At 38.9% G+C, this 11,426-nt stretch overlaps 1 protein-coding gene across 5 annotated transcripts in view; it reads left to right on the top strand.

The window, feature by feature from the left end:
- FAM13A (family with sequence similarity 13 member A) overlaps positions 1-11,426 on the top strand; it is a 115,847-nt gene that overhangs the window by 1,942 nt on the left and 102,479 nt on the right. For 4 of the 5 annotated variants that reach the window (XM_067297528.1, XM_067297529.1, XM_067297526.1 and 1 more), the window contains exon 2: positions 6,191-6,274. The exons of the other annotated variant lie outside the window; for it this stretch is intronic. The gene's annotated coding sequence lies outside the window, so the exon portion shown is untranslated. The remainder of the gene's footprint in view (positions 1-6,190; positions 6,275-11,426) is intronic. 5 annotated transcript variants of the gene reach the window in all.

Here is an 11,426-nt window from a genome sequence, read left to right as displayed (position 1 = left end):
GCTTTTTACCATTCCCAAAGGTTACTTTTCTTGTATCCTAGCAGATATCCCCTAACCTAGCCAATTTGTATAATAATTTAGAGATGGTACAGTAAAACTGAAAAACAAGTGGTAATAAATGAAGTTCAATAGAGGAAAAGGATTGCCAGTTTGCAATGCATGAGCTGTTGTACACAGTAGGAGCTAGCTGATCCCTGTCATAAAAGAACAAATGCCTCAGATTTATTGACATGACCTGGATTACAGTGTCCAGCAAAGAACAAGTAATTTGTGAACAAAGTCACTGCTTCTTGAAAAGCTGTTGGTGAATTCATATCTGCAGATGGTTAGAGAGAGATTTGTCAAGTAGAGGAACTGTTGAAAGGAGTGCAAAACATAGGATGCCCAGGATGACGCTCTTGTAAACTAAGACCCTAGTGATTTTGAGGGTGTTGCATACAAGCATGAACCATGATGAAATGGGGAAGCAGGCACCATGGAAGGGGAAGAAAATAAGGACCTTACACCTGCCTGCCCTTTATTGAAGACAGGGGCACTTAATGGCTATTTCAGCCCCATTTTACACTGTGGGCAGCAGGAGGGTAAGGAGGGGAAGTCTAGGAGAATCTTGATGATCTTGTTCACTCCTTTCTGACATTTAGACCTGGGGTATTTCCGTCATCCCCTCCCCAAGTCACTTGCTGTATTGGCACTGTTTTACTCCGTGTCACTACACTGCTACCTTTCCTGTGACAGCCTTCACTCTCTCTCCTTCCTCTCTTTTCAGTGTTTGCATTTTTCTCCTGTATTTCCACAGTCCCTTCCCACTCTTTGTCCTGTATTCAAAGCCTGTTTGCCCTTCTTTCCTACTCCAAAGAAAAGGCTGGTATAAGGCATTCTAAAATGAAGTGTGAGAGTTCTAGCACGCTTGATGCATGGCCTTTCCTCCCCTCTAATCACTGCGCACCCATGCTGTAGCCCATCCTTAGTTTGCATTTCTTTGTCATCCTATCTTTCATATTCCTGAAGGTGGAGATAGTTTTTCCTCCAGGTTAGTAAAGCGCTTGCTGTAATGTGGTCTGCCTCATGGCTCCTCGTGGGGAGCAGTGTGGGGAGCAGTATGGGCTTATGCAGTATGGGCTTGCTGAGATGCTTTTCCATGACAAGCATTATTGCTTCCTTTTGTTTGAAATGCTGTTGTTAGTCTTGCCTGAAAAGCTCCCAGAATGGAGGTGGTGGCGTTTAAAAGAAGTTAGTTTTTACATTGTATTAAGAGCTTAACCTAGTGATGATCAAAGCCATCAGTGGTGTTCCAGGTACCTTCTTGATTGAGAGTTTGGAAAAGAGCAGCTATAAGCTTGAACATTTTTATACAGGAAGAAGAATACCACACATTTGCAGAAGGACTAAAATTAAAATATGAAACTCCAAAACAGTGGTTTAAAAAAATGCAACTTCAAACAATCCACTTCTAGTGCTATAATACACCTTTCCAAGTTGTCCATTACAAAACTAGCCCTGCTTTTTCTTATCTTTTGAGTGACTGCAAGCTCTTAATTTGGTGCAGAAATCTCGTCTGGAAGAACAGAAGCCTACCTGTAGTTGGTATCTTTGTATTGGGACGATACTGTTTCTCCCTGCAATCTCTGGTCATTCTGGAGTTGGCTTAGGTGCGTATTGTCCTCACGTCATCCACTCATAAAAGTCTTCTTCTGAAGCCAAAATCAGCATTAAATCATGTTTTTGGAGTAAATACTCAGAAAGAGGGGAGTAGTGGCTCATGCCATCCCATCACAGTATGGGAATGTACCTCTTCTCATATACCCTGTGATGTTCACCACCTCTCTGAACTCGTGTTACTCCTGATGCCTCATGATCTGAGTATCTTAAGATCTTCCTACACTTTGGCAATAATGTTGGTGGATTTTTAAAAGGAGGAAATACTGCTCTTTTAAAATGAAAACAAGAATGTGTGGGTCACTCGGACAAAGTCATGAAAGCATGATGCTTCTCTTTGAGCAAGGTTATTGGAGAGGAAAAACTGTGCTTGAGTAGAGCAAGTTGCATCTTGTCCGCCATGTTGGTCATAGCTAAGGGAGGGCCACAATGTTGCAGACTTCCAGAAGGAGTAACAGCATTTCAATCAGGTACAGATTGCAAGGGCTCAGAGAATCTGTAGTAGGGGAACCAAAAGTAAATAAATTTCAGAGACGGGAAGAAGAGATGTGATTCCACAGGACTGTTGTTAGATGAATTGTTATTCTTGCTGTGCATGTGCAATGAGGGGGTTCAGGAACACCTTCACCCTGGTTATACTTCCTCTTTCAAAGATTGCTCAGTCATGGGGAAAGACAAGCAAGTTGCTCAGGCAAAGGGACTTTTTGGCTTGCTTTCTCAATGGGTCATAGTTGGGAAAGTAATGGAGCAGGAAATCTCTGCAAGCCACATTCCATCTCTGCTTTGTTCCCAATTCTGTAAAGCCTCCTCTTGCTCATTGTTCAGGCATATCATAGAATTATAGTTAGAAATGGTGGGGAATTTTACTTGATTAAAACTCTATGGGAAAAAAAAAAAGTGCAGTTTTCACAAAATGGAAGCTTTCTCTTAAAATAGTTTCCATTTCACTGGGGAACTGAACTTTCAGATCCCTGATGCCTTGCCTGGAAGGTCCTCAGTAGTTTTTCACTCCACCTGGTAAAATGAGATACACAAGATCTTCTAGGCAGGTAGCCAGCAGGTGGAAGCATAACATGTACTTTCTTTGGAAATATATATATTTTTGAAATTCCTTCCCATAAAAGAATTAGGAGTTTTGACTTTTTGTTCCAAAATAGTTTTTTTTGTTGTTTTAACATAAGAGGTTTCATTTGCAGCCAGCTATTATTATAATCCCTAAGACTTTTATCTAAGCTCTGATTTAATTTCCTGATGTTGTGAAGGTCTGGGCGAGTCTTAGTTCTATTGATTGATAGGCTCAGCTAGTTAGAAATGAGTGGAAAAGCAGGTTGAGTGTTCTAATTAGCTATCTGCTCTGTGTGGCATATTTCAGATTTTGAAGCTTCATAAATGACTATTTCTTTTCTTATTGGACAGTGTCACTTGTGAACTATTTATCCTCTGACAGTATATCTGAACTGCTATGCATTTATCACATTATAAGTTATAAGACAATGTTATTTATGTTCTATTTTGAAGCAGAATTCATGGCGTGTTAAAGTATGCTTCTGATTGATTTTTGTGGCAATAAACTGAGTGATAACTCATGTATTTAAAGATTAATCAGTCTGAGTTGCAGTATTGCCAATTTTATGATCTGCCTGAATAAACTGGTTTAAGAAATCTACAGTAATAATAATAATGCTTTTGAACTGGGGCCTTTTATGTCCAAAAACCTTAAAAGTGCCGTTCAAATTGCAGCTGCATATAGTCTTATACTGTACAGTCAGCCACTGCTGTACGATTACAACTGTAGTGAAATGGGATCTTTGAAAAACAGTGTTTAATAAGGCTTTTCCAATGATCAAAGATAGGCAGCAAAGAGGATTTTTATTTAGTTTGAATGGACAGGGGAATTTGTACAGGCAAAATATTATGAGACTCGCCCTTGGAATTACCCCTTTCACTGATTTCAGGTAAAACACGTCAGCTTCCGTGGTATGATGCTTTTTAGGTCACTATTGTCTTAGAAGAAAACATACAAAGTATTACATAGCCATGCAAGCTTGGGGGGGGGGGGTTGTTGGTTTTTTTTTCCTTCTTTCACCTTTTTCCTCTAATGCCTTCTTGACAGAGCACTTTTCGTTTTAAGAACCAGTCAGCTGAGAGCACATAAGTGTTTGCCCTGGAGCACAAGCACCGGTATGATGAGGGTGTGATGCTGCTCCTTGCTTGATTACGTATTTTGGAAAGGAATGCAAAAGGCCTTTCCCTTCCTTTCCCATTAGGTGGTAGAGCAGATAGTCCTGTTCCCCTGATGCAGAAGAGAAAGCAAGCCAAGTTATAAAATTAAAATTATAACATTAATTTAAAATTGAAATGAAAAAGTCTAGTAAAAAAAAAGTGCAATTTCAAAGTTCTAAATGTTATGAAGGTGCATTCTGATGACCTCTGGGCAGGAGGATTTCACTCTCTGAAGAGCTGTGGGAGTTGGTCTCTTGTTAGCTTTTGCAAAAAAGAATAGTTTCAAAACAACCTTTTTATTTAGATGGTATTAACTTCTTGCAGTTTCTATCTAGCTTGTTTCTAGCCCTCTAACAAAAGCTGCTGCTTCAGTTGGGAGGATTAGCTGGCAAAATAGATTTTTGTACTTTAAATGTCAGCAAAAATGTATGTGCTGTGTTCTGCAAGCCTGCAGTTAGATTTTTAAGGAGGCAGGCAAGACCATCACATGCAACTGCGTCTGTAACCAAGTGGCTGGTGCTTGATCAGTGCCCAACCCAGCTGCACAAGCCCCTAAATCTGGATTTGAAGTACAGAAGGAGAATGACTTCAGCAGCACTGTTTTAAACTTGAGTGCTTGCTTGTGCATTCAAACACCCAGACCAGATCGTTCTGGGTGCAGAGTTTGAGCCCTTCATCTCTAGAAAGGACTAAGAAAGGTATGACAGTCAGAAGGTTCTCCACGCTGGCTTAACTTTGCTCCCTTCACAGTCAATGGTAAAACTCCATTTCCACTGGGCACTTCTGAAAATCAGTGTTTCTGATAATTTCCTAAGGTGCAAAAGCAAGATATTTACTAATAAATGTTTCCTTCCCCTTCCTCAGCTGTTTTGGCTTAGATACCTTAGCATGAGGGTCTAATCCCTTGATAAGACCAAGAAGCTGCTGAAAACTCACTGTCTCTACAGTTGAGTGGGCTCCCCTACACTCCTATTCTGAATAGTTAATCTTCTCTGCCACCTCAAGGCTCTGGCCCCTCTGATTATGCATGCAAAGGACACGAGCAATCCCTATTTGCGTCAGAAGAAAAGGCAACCGCTTCTAATCCATGTTATGCTGCCCTGGCTAAGCCTGCAGGGTCTAGATAGTTTCCTTTATGCTTCTTTCATGCCTGGGATCATTTCAGCATAGCGTTAATGATTGGGTTTCAGTGCTGGATTAATTCTTTCCCCACAGAAGTCAATGGGACTTGATCCCTTTTGAAAATCCTTTCTAAAGGTCTCAGCCAGGGTTTCTGTTTCATTCAGTATTCCCTCATTTGGGCAAGTCATGCTAGTTCCCTCCTGTCTGGGCCAGAGAGCATCAGAGCATAGGAGCAGGTTCAAATAAGAGGAAGATGGGTGGAAAGTTTGGGGGTTGAGAAAAAGCACCTGTGGAAGTCTGTCTCTGGTTTTCTGTTTAATATTTCCTCAGCTTGTATTTACTTCACAGTTGTCCACCACTGAGCAGATGGGCATGTTTATAATAAGGGTATATAGTGATTCAGCCAGAATGACATTTTAAGATGTGAGCTGACAGGAAATGAGCAATATGAGATTTGTAGGGGAAAGTTTATAAGCCTCCAAACCCTTCACCTATACTAGGTTGTTGAATCTCAAGTGGGGAGGACTGTTATGTTTAGGCTGTGATTCAGGAAGGCAAGAGAAAGATCAGATGAGCCTCAAACAATTTCTTGTATAATTTTGAAAAAACTTGGTAATGTTCCTAGCTCAACCGTTTTTGACAACTCCATATATGTAGTGTTAAAACAGAATACTTCTGCTCTTGAAAGTCGGTAAAGCACTTACTAAATTATAAATCTGTCACTTGTGGTGTTACTAAATACAATCCTGAATATTTACACAGATATGTTAAAGTTGAACTGTATAAACTAAAAAATAGTTTTGGTGATATTTCTTTAGCTAGAATTTCACTACAGCAATATTTTCATTTTAGCACATTATGAGAATAAAATAGCTAAGATTTAGCACAATTAAAGGGAATAGAGGCCTTTCTGTGCTGCTCTCCATATTTCTAGTATACTGTTACTCCTTTGAATCCAGTTGGCAAATTTTGCAGTTGAGATGCTTAGGAACTTTGCTTCTACTGTCTGGTAATTTTTTTATAAAAGAATGTCCAGTGGTAATATCATTGCCCATTAACAAGTACTATGAATGCAGAGAAAATAAAATCCTTGTGTGTGTATGTATGTCCCCATCTGTATTTGTATGTTTTTCATTCATTGTCTGTTTGTTTGTTTTGTTTTGTTTTTTGGGGTCACATCATGGTTTAGGAACCCACTTGGGAGAAGTCCCTGTCAGTCAGTACGACAGCATCTTTAGAAAGGGAAGCATCAAAGTCAGCACCAACAAACAAGGTATAGTAAAATGAGCACGTAAGCCTCTTCTCTAGCCAGCTGTTTCTTAGCATCCTTGCTGTACCCATGGGGAAAAAAGAGATTTGATAGGAGGATGAAAATTCTTCTACTAACATAAATCTCTCAGTTCCTCCTCTTCAGATTTTCCGATCTTTATTCTGTGTCTCATTAATTAGTCACTAAATTAATCAAGTTAGACAAAATAATAGGCATTGTTCCCAATAAGTTGACAGTGTCAGTGCTATCTTTGTAACAATGGCATATTGCAAGCAGTCAGAATTGTTTCAAAGTGACGAGGTGTAAGACATTTTTCAGCCTGAGGGGCTTTAATTCATACCGGTCTCTGCTGTAAACTTCGTCTGTAATGCTTTTAAGGTGCTATCTTTAGAAGGGTTCATCACTGAATGAATTCTTCTTCCTGTTATAACTGAGTAGTGAAGTGCTCATTGATTTCAGTAGAAGTACTATGCATTTTTGAAAAGCCCTCCTTTAAATACTGTTAAGGTATGTTGAGGTGTGTCCAGTAGACGTCTGGTTGGTACATCTTGGTGCAACTGTAATAGCCATTGCTTTGCAGAATTTCTGGGTGCCCAAGACTTCCTTGTAAGAAGCAGGGCTGAGGGCAACTGAAGAGCAACAGAGTTTACTGTGCAAGGTACACAAGGGGACAGGCATGCTGTATGTGTCTGACTATGTAGGTTCTTGAAAATCTGATCTATCCCGTAAATCCCAGCGCCATTTGACCCTGATTGCCAGCAGTGAACATCTCAGTTTCCATATTAAGAAAGAGTTCTGTTCTCTTTGTGTGCTGGAAATCTTACAGTGGTAACTAAAACAATATAGCGACACTTAAGACTATAATTTACTGCAGCGTCATATACTCCTTTTAAAAGTGACACTGCTGAATTCTGTGTATGAAAAAGTTTTCTCTATGTGAGTATTTTGATTTTTAGATCAGAAATGCAACTTAGCTTTTCCAAGGCTGATTTAAAGCTGTTGTAACATGAGATGCAGGTCCAGAGAGGATGAATTTCCCCCATAGGTAGGTCATGTTTTTCTTTTAGATCATGCTTTTTCTAATTGTGGATAACTTTATAGTAAATAGATAAATCAGACTCCTGTTTTCAAAATTGCAAGGGAGAATAAAATGTTCCTCTAGTACTGATCTTAGCTCTGTTGTCAATGGGCGCACACACATATTATGTAAACCCAGCAAGAGAACAATGTTGCTGTGTCACTTTGACAATGTTTGATTTGTTTTTTTAATCTAAAACTCTGCTTCAGGCTCCTTATTGGTGCTTCAGCCATGAGAAGCTGAATTGTGGTTATTAACCGATTATGTGGCGTGTTAGCCCTGCCAGCTAATATATGACAGATACTTATAAATTGTGGGGATGGGCTTGGAAGATGAATGTCTTTGCTCACTGAATTCTTCATCACTGTCAGGAGAGGTTACTTTCCACGAGAGGGGATGTTTCGCCTACAGAGAGAAAAATGCCTGTTACTTGGGGTTTTAGGACCTAGAGGAGAAAACAGCCAATTACCTAAAATATAGTCTTTATAATCTTTTACAAATTCTGAAATTATTTCTGCTCTCAATATTACCTGTTAAACTTTATCAGCATTCAGTAACTGGTCCCCTTGGACTGCTAGAAACATTTTTTTCTTTTTCTCCTAGAAAATGCCATAATATTACATAGCCATAGTTGCCAACATTCAGGTATGTCACAGGGTTATTACTGTTTGTCATTTCCTTTTCTGTATTGTGGTCCCTTTTTAAAAAAAAAAAAAAAAGGTTTTGCACATCTCTCTGCCTTTGTATCACAATTCATGACCTTTGTATGTGTTTTGTGGCAATCTTTACTGTAATTGAAGTAATTACTTTGCTTCACTTCAGTACAACCTTAACCTTTAGCTGTTTATTAAGAGGTACAGTCTCAGGTAAGAGATCACATACGTAAATAGCCATGGGGGAACAAAAGGAAATGAAAGGGGAACTAAATAGGTTATTAGTTTAATAGTTGAAAAGCAGTGATGCATTTTTTGCAAACTGTATGATTTTGCTTTTTATTACTCCTGTCTGGAAGAGCTCTGCTGAATTCCCATTACTAAAAGTGCAAATGATAGCAAGATAGGAGAGCAGATAGATACCAATTTGGCTTTATTCTTCTGCCTATATGTCAATAGCAACTGAGGTGAAAATCTCCTATATAAATACTAGATGTTTCATCTTTCATTATGTGGTTTGTTTAGATAAAAGAATATTTAACAGCTTTACTAGCATTGTTTCCCCTTCTAACAAGGATATTTTCATCATTTTCTGAGTACAATATACTCAGGGTAATTAATTAAGGAAAGGGTAATTAATGCTTATTAAAGAGAGGTTTTTTTAAATTTGTGTTCATATTAAATCTTTGTCTGTGTTTTTTCTGAAGACATCTGTGCCACTGAACAACGATGGTATGAACTGACACCTGAATAAAAATGAGTTATTCCATCAGGTTAACATTCATGAAACTTGCTGTGGCCACATGAATTAGAAAATGCCTTTAAAATTCTTAAGCCATTGGCTACACAATTTTAGTCTTTAAACGTAGGTTTTTTTGTATTTTGCATGGTTTATGGAGTCTAATCAACAATGAGCTATTTTCCATGATCACAGAGAGAAAGAGATTCCTTATTTTCTTGTGTTGTGAGTGGGAAGAAGAGCAGCTCTGTAACTGCTGTGGCCCTTTTGCTTGTGAACAGGCACCCTTGATAGCACTGCAGACTGTCTCATCTGAGCTGCCATGCTCTGGTGGAACTTTGTGCAAGGGGCAGCACTGGGTTGGATAATATTTCCTTATCCAACATTAAACAAAGAGAGAGCCAGAAACTCTGAAATCCATTGTTTTTTCTGGACTGCCCCATGGACAACACTGTTATGCGCTTTTCTTATGGCAAAACAGCAAATGTGACCCTGCTGACACCTACCTCAATCAAAGGCTGCATAGCTTTGGTCTGTGGGATGCTGCTGAAAGAAATAGAACATTGCCGCAGTGCAGCTGCTGACCCAGTAAAGAAGCAGCTGCTGCAGGCTGTCCCGGTGTGATCAGCTATTGCATCTCTTTTGCAATCATTCACAGCATTGAATTCACTGGATGATGCTATTAATAGCAGGTCATCCTACGTAAGAATGCCTGTCCCGGCTCAGTTTTGAAATCCATCTAGCCTATTGTCCTGCCACCGACAGTGGCCATAAGCACATGACCTGGGAGGAGTAAGAGCAGAGCAAGGCATGTCTGATATTTCCTTCAATTGCTCTTCTGACCAGCTTCTGACTGTTCTCAAGGCGTTTCTGGCCTTGGTGTGGTTTGTGTATTTAATAATGTTCAAGGTACTTGTCCTATCACCTTTCACACACATGTAAACTTTTTGCTTCCACTATGTCATCTGGTGAGGAGTTCCACAAATTACTCCCTGTCGTGTGAAGAACTAATTCGTTTTGTTTGTTTTAAACATGACTTTTGCTAGAGTCATTTGAGGACCACTTTTTTTTTAATTGAAGGGGACAGAAAATAGTCCATTCTCACTCCACCACTCATGATTTTGTAAATCTCTGTTGTATCCTCCCTACAAGCTGTCATGACTTCTCTTTTTTTTAATGAAAGATTAGTACTGACATTTGCAGGCTTAATCTCTACATTGTCAACAACTGGTTCCTCTATCAGGGCCCTTGCGTAGGAGTCTGCCATTAAGCAAACAAGCACGTGTAATAACACTTCTATTTTGGGACACAGGGCCAAATGTTCTTATGCTGTATATTGGATGACATTTTGCTGAAGTTCAGGGAGCTGCACCTTCTTTATATCAGAAAAGAATCTGACTCCATGTTTCTGTGAAAAACTAGTTTGTAGCCCGGTTAACTAAAGGTTTCACAGTGACATAATTTTGCATTTTTTTGAAATAAGGCCTTCTTTTACCTGTTAACAGGTTACAAATTAGACCTGATGCACTTTCTAGCAGCATTTAAAATTTGAACTGAAAACTCAGTGGGTCAGTTGCATTTGATTATACAGTTTTTGAGGCCAAAGAGAGAGTTTAATTAACAATCCAAATAGGGAAGAAAGGATGAACACAATACTGATAATGAGGTTATTTCAAAGATACCTTGGAATGCCAAGTTATCAACAAAATAAGTTTGTCTGCATCATTAAAATAGAGCACATTGTATAATCATTGTTCTTTCTAACTCTTTTTTCCTAATTCCCTCCTAAGCTAATTGTAATCAAATGCATTTAAACTCTTATGTTCAAATGCTTTTAAATTCTGGTTTTAGAGTGTAGTGGTGTGCTACAAATACAAAAGAAAATAAATTCCCTTCATTATGCAGTTTATCTCTGAGACTGCACTTCACTGAGGTTGAAAATTACCAATTTTTATGCCCATTCAACATTTTGTTGAAAATGGTAAAAGCAAGGGTTGTATTTTCTTCAGTTTGAACTCTGCATTCCAGCCAGACAACAGTGCAAGATGCAAGTGTGCTGTATGTATTCCTCTTACAAATAAAGGAACCAGCCCAGTTTATTCTTCTTCAAAAAAGAAAAAGTATACTGAATAAACAAAGGCTAACTATAATAGTAACTATTTTCTCATTCTGTTGAAATTTACTGAGATTTTTTCAAAGGTTCTCATCCTAGAGCCAGTAGTATAATTATTTGTGATGTGGAAGATCAGGTTATGTTTGTGCCAGGGTGAGTGTTTCTTAGTCTCTTTGGTGATGTTAGTCATCTCACTAATTTAAATATATAATGGTAAGTAATTGATCACCCTCACCATTCCATCAGTGGTCCTGGTCTGTCTGTCCAGGTAAACATAAAGAGAAATAAGTGCAGCAGTAGTTGCTGAGAAAGATACGTTGCCGAACAGCTTATAGCCTGGCTGTGATTCAGTCTCTCCTTTAAGGATGCCCTTGACCTACTGTGTTTCTTCATTCAGGTGGGAAGAAGGTAGGAGCTGGTGTACTCAACCACCTGTCTTTATTAGCGTCAGCACTTCTTGGCATTAAAGGATTATTCTCTTGAAGAATAAATAGGGCAAAGAATATTCTAAGGATGCTCTAATCTTTTCTAATCATTCAGATCTCTATAGTTAATTGGTTTAAAGCTTATAT

The sequence above is a fragment of the Apteryx mantelli genome, chromosome 5 (genome assembly GCF_036417845.1).
Source record: "Apteryx mantelli isolate bAptMan1 chromosome 5, bAptMan1.hap1, whole genome shotgun sequence".
In the NCBI taxonomy this organism is placed as follows: Eukaryota; Metazoa; Chordata; class Aves; order Apterygiformes; family Apterygidae; genus Apteryx; species Apteryx mantelli.
This window is presented reverse-complemented; position numbering and strand designations above follow the sequence as displayed.